This window comes from Schistocerca gregaria, chromosome 3 (genome assembly GCF_023897955.1).
Source record: "Schistocerca gregaria isolate iqSchGreg1 chromosome 3, iqSchGreg1.2, whole genome shotgun sequence".
Classification (NCBI taxonomy): Eukaryota; Metazoa; Arthropoda; class Insecta; order Orthoptera; family Acrididae; genus Schistocerca; species Schistocerca gregaria.
In genome coordinates, this window is record NC_064922.1 from 548,659,708 (window position 1) to 548,665,476 (window position 5,769).

Here is a 5,769-nt window from a genome sequence, read left to right on the forward strand (position 1 = left end):
TACCTCCAGAATACTTTACCCATACAGTAAAGCTGCATGCCCTCGGGAAAAATTACAGCCGTTGTTTTCCCTTGCTTTCAGCCGTTTGCAGTACCAGCACAGCAAGGCCGTTTTGGTTAGTGTTACAAGGCCAGATCAGTCAATCATCCAGACTGTTGCCCCTGCAACTACTGAAAAGGCTGCTGCCCCTCTTCAGGAACCACACGCTTGTCTGGCCTCTCAACAGATACCCCTCCGTTGTGGTTGTACCTACGGTACGGCTATCTGTATCGTTGAGGCACGCAAGCCTCCCCACCAACGGCAACGTCTATGGTTATCCAACACATACTAAGTGTTAGTTCGCTATTCGGCCGTCTCGTGCATCCCAACAGGCCTCTCTATTCGGAGAGCTCCTACCACTAGTCAGAAACGTAAATCATTCCCGCCAAAGGCCACCGCCAGCGCGCCACACATCCCTAGACAGACGTATCCTAGGTAACCAGTCACAAACATATTTGATTGCTTACAATTAAATGTTACGATCGCGGTCTCTATTGGACGACATTCGACAATGAGCGAAGTATCGGAAATACACATCGCTGACAGCTGTGGCTCTGGAAATAGAAAAACTACATTTACATCTACAGACATACTCCGCACTCCACCATACAGTGCGTGGCGGAGGATACCTCGTACCACAACTAGCATCTTCTCTCTCTGTCCCACTCCCAAACAGAACGAGGGAAAAATGACTGCCTATATGCCTCTGTGCGAGCCCTAATCTCTCTTATCTTATCTTTGTGGTCTTTCCGCGAAATAAGTTGGCGGCAGTAAAATTGAACTGCAGTCAGCCTCAAATGCTGGTTCTCTAAATTTCCTCACGAAAAGAACGCCTCCTTTCCTCCAGAGACTCCCACCCGAGTTCCTGAAGCATTTCCGTAACACTCGCATGATGATCAAACTTACCAGTAACAAATCTAGCAACCCGCCTCTGAATTGCTTCTATGTGCTCCCTCAATCCGACCTGATAGGGATTCCAAACGCTCGAGCAGTACTCATGAATATGTCGTATTAGTGTTCCATAAGCGGTCTCCTTTACAGATGGACCACATCTTGCCAAAATTCTACCAATGAACCGAAGACGACTGTCCGCCTTCCCCACAGCTGCCATTACATGCTTGTCCCACTTCATATCTGCTTATTACTTGACATACTTTCCTCTTTGCTATCACAGTATTCCACGTCAAATCCATACCTTCCTTACGACTGGAATGCATCATCAGTCTACCATTAAATCGTACCTCATTACAACTCCATCTCAACCGACCACTCATGTCATCCTTTATCGCAGCTGCAAGTAAGTTTAGAGGCAGATGGTTCTCTGTCTTCCTGAAAAGCGTAAAATACAGTAGTCAACTCACGTGTAACACTGTTACCTCAACAGACATACAGTAGAATGCTGCCGCCACGGAAAAAAGTGACTGTTGCCCTGATTCCCTTCGCTTCCGTGTCGACGTTTTCTCCGATTCCTCTTCTGTAGCATACTTGTTCCCGTGTACAAATTTCTCTGCACCAACCAGAAGACACGCAAGTACTCTCTCACTTCCCCCCGCATTTCAGTGTATATTCCCTCAATTTATACGTATTTTTCGCAGTGCTATCGATTTTATGTCAGTTCTAGCCATGCGATCATGACATAACCTCTCGTTCCGTGTTCTAAAATTTCTTGTAAATGTAGTACAGCTGCCAACACCTAGCACAAATGCACGTCGGGGGACATAGAATAGCATTGTACTCGATAGTATACAGTCGCCTCCACCCATATATTCCACATTTGCATCCGCTACTCATGCACATGCACAGACATACAGAAAACAGAGCAGACGCTCTGTAAATGTGGAATATGTGGGGATGCAATCGAATACAGTGTTATACTATCCCTCCCAGTCAGTGCATTTGTGCTAGGTGTTGGCAGCTATACTACACATTTACAAGCAATTTTAGAACACGGAACGAGAGATCATGTCACAATCGCATGGGTATAACTGACATAAAATCGATGTAATTGCGAAAAATACGTATAAATTGAGGAAATATACACTAAAACGCGGGTGATTTGAGGAAGTACTTGCGTGTCTTCTGGTTGGCGCAGAACAATTTGTACATGGGAGCAAGTATGCTGCACAAGAGGAATCCTAGAAAACGTCGACATGGAAGCAAAGGGAACCAGGGAAACAGTCACTTTTCTCCGTCGAGGTTGCAGTCTAGTGTATGTCTATTGAGATAACAGTGAAACACGCGAATTTACTACTGTATTTGACGCATTTCAGGAAGCGAGAGAACCATCTGCCTCTAAATTTACGCTCTTAAAGAGACAATTCAAAACTAAACATCGCATGCCACCACCACAAAAACAAACTGTTATTAATTGGTACATTCGTTTCACCTAAACTGCCTGTGTATCGTGTAGGCCGCTGGTTCAAGAACGGCCAACAGTCTCTGATGTAGCAGCTGAACAAGTTCGAAAGTCTCACATTCGTAGTCCGGGTAAATCAACGACACGTGTCGACTTGGAATCGAACATGCCTAGTGTTACACTGTGGAAGGTATTAAGGAAAAGCCTGTCATTCAAGCCCTAAAAATTGGAACTGTTGCAAGATTTAAGAGAAAATGACAAAGAAAAACAAGATGAGTTTTTTGTAGAAATGTTTAACAAAATGCAGACTGAAGATGGCTTTCATAATAAAACTGTGTTTTGTAACGAAACCATCTACCACACTTGCGGTAAAGTAAATCGGCATAATGTTCGGGCATGGAGTGAGCAAAACCACGTCACGTAATCGAACATGTATGGCATCGCCTAAGGCAAGTGGTATTTGCGCTGTAAGCTGTAACAAGATTTGCAGAGTCAACTCTAATTAGCATATCACACTAGGAGATGCTCAAGCATTACCTAATGTCTCAACTGCAATAGCTTATGGGCACAGAATTTATTTTCCAGAAAGATTACGCACCATCTGATTATCATCGCTAAGTTGTCGTTTGTGCCCGTAGGAACCTATCGATTTGGATTGGACGTGACAGAACAACATTCTGGCCACCCTGATCACCTAATTTAACCCCAGTGGACTTCTACCAATGGGGTTACATTAACGTCGGAGTGCTTGTTCCTCTGGTTCCGGCAAAAGTTGACGGGCTGCGACAACGGGTAACACGAGCAGCTGTCTCCATAAATCAAGACTTGCATCATAGGATTTGGAAGGAAACTGATTACAGACAGGGCATTTATCGTGTTACAAATGGTAACCACACTGAATATTTGTAAATAAAACTTGAAGATATACTGCACTGAGTGCTGTATCAAATGTTTCTATAAGTTATTTACCTTTTTCACAATTAAAGGTTACTTTTGTGTAACTAATTTATGAACACCCTATGTAGCAGGCCTTCAAGTCATGTGGTATTCTTGTGACCTTAGAACTGGAAATTGCTTTATATTTTCTCTCATTTGCGTTTACAATAGGTCTTTTGCTCCTTCTGCTTCCATCGTTTCGTACAATTCTTTAAGAGTGTCTAAGTCTATTGTGAAATTTCCAATATCATCTGCATATGCATATACTATCTGACTGGATTCTATCATTATTGTTTCTCTATCACTCCATATGTAAAGTTAAAGCTGCTGTTTATTTTTTTGTTCACTTTTATCTTCGCCTTTGTGTTCTTTCTTGTTAACGCGACTAGCCTTCTTAGTTTGTCACAGATGGCCAATTCTTTTCGTGATTATTACAGTGTAGGTCTGTTAACACTATCTAAAGCTTGCTTGGAATCAATAAATAGGAAGAGGAAATCTACGCCAATTCGTAAAATTTTTACAATATTTGTCTACTAACAAGCAATTGGTGCATCTATTTGGCCGGAAAACACATTTGTATTCTCAGGTGATATTTTTGGCGCACTTTTTTTTTCTTTAATTTTGTACAGAGCTCCTGAAACATCTTGTGGGTGGTATGTAATGAAGTTAAGCCTCTATAGTTTTCACAAACTAACTTTTGTCCTTTCTTACACAGGGTGGTCAGGAACAGTGTGAAAAGCTTGTGCAGGACAATTTGTGCTGAGAAGTAACTGTTAAGAAAAAAATTCGCTATGTTGCACCTTTACCGAGTTAATTAGCACTGAAGTTAGCCAATGAGGCCGCTGAGCGCGCAAGTTCAAGCGGCCTGCCAGATACAAATAGTGTCATTTGTTCTCATAGCGTAGATGATACGAGACTTCGGCTCTGGTTCGATCCTTACTACCAATTTCTGTATCTCTCTCTTGTTCTGTTTAAGGAAATCAAACGAAGAGCACACCTGGCGAGACCGTCCCTGGCGGAATGGTTGAACTTGCGTGCTACAGCTCCACTGGCTACCCTGTGTATAGGGAATTTATTCTATTTTTCCAGTCCTCTGGCTTGATTTCAGTGTCCCATATTTATTAGTGCGTGTATTCATGTATTCCAGACTGACCACCATATACTATAATTTCTGATCGCATGTTCACGATTATTTTTCAATTCAAGTATCGCCAATTCTACCTCCTGCATTGTCGGTCTTGTTGCTTCTTCGCTTTCATCTTCTCTTGTCTCTATATTCGCATCCTGTTCTTGTAGATCTCTTGGTACCTGTTCTCAATTGGTATTGAACACATCTTCAAAACATTCTGCCCACCTCCGCAATACTTTTGTTCGCTTCTGATTATCTGATTGTTTCTATTTTTCAATACCTCTAGTGCAGGCTGAACATTTTTCCTTCTCTTTCCTGTTGCATGATAGAATGTTCTTGTTGCAGTGTGTTTCTTTAGTTCTTATATCTGAAATTTTGCTCTGTTATTTCTTTTTCTTATATGTCCTTTGACCATTAGATCTTAATCCTTTATACGCCTCCACATTTCTTCTAGTTTCTCTCTCTCTCTCTCTCTCTCTCTTCGTAGCATTCTCAGTCTTTCTAGATTTTATGCTCTCTTTCTTCTTATTCCAATTGTTTCTTCTGTTGCATCTTTCAGCGCTTTATGGTTCCTGTTCCATCTATCTTGACTTTCGACTATTTTCTTGTCTGCTGTCAGAACATCCGTAATTTTTATTTGGTATGTTCTTACCATTTCGGGATCATGAAGTTTTTTTATATTCCAGTTTTCTCTCTTTTCCGTTCCAGTTGTATGTATTACAGCTAACTTCTCTCTCACTAAGGTTTTTAAACAGTAGTTGTCTTGAAACTTCCTGGCAGATTAAAACTGTGTGCCGGACCGAGACTCGAACTCGGGACCTTTGCCTTTCGCGGGCAAGTGCTCTACCAACTGAGCTATCCAAGCACGACTCACGCCCCGTCCTCACAGCTTTACTTCCGCCAGTACCTCGTCTCCTACTTTCCAAACTTCACAGAAGCTCGCCTTTACTGGCGGAAGTAAAGCTGTGAGGACGGGGCGTGAGTCGTGCTTGGGTAGCTCAAGTGGCAGCCGGCACGGTAGCTCAGCGTGTTCGGTCAGAGGGCTAGCTCCCCTCTGTAATAAAAGAACTGAGTGAATGGATCAATAATGAACTTCAATGGGCGTCAAGGGACGTCCGCCACGAACAATTGCAACGAACTATGACGAACAAAATGAGATTTTAAAAAAATAAAAAATAAAAAAGTTGGTAGTGCACTTGCCCGCGAAAGGCAAAGGTCCCGAGTTCGAGTCCCGGTCCGGCACACAGTTTTAACCTGTCAGGAAGTTTCATATCAGCACCCACTCCGCTGCAGAGTGAAAATCTCATTC

At 42.6% G+C, this 5,769-nt stretch overlaps 1 non-coding gene across 1 annotated transcript; it reads right to left on the reverse strand.

The window, feature by feature from the left end:
• Window positions 1–5,251: 5,251 nt before the first annotated feature.
• Window positions 5,252–5,326, reverse strand: Trnas-cga (transfer RNA serine (anticodon CGA)). Its single transcript has one exon. It is a non-coding gene; the product is annotated as a tRNA-Ser (tRNA).
• Between the last annotated feature and the right edge of the window lie 443 nt (window positions 5,327–5,769).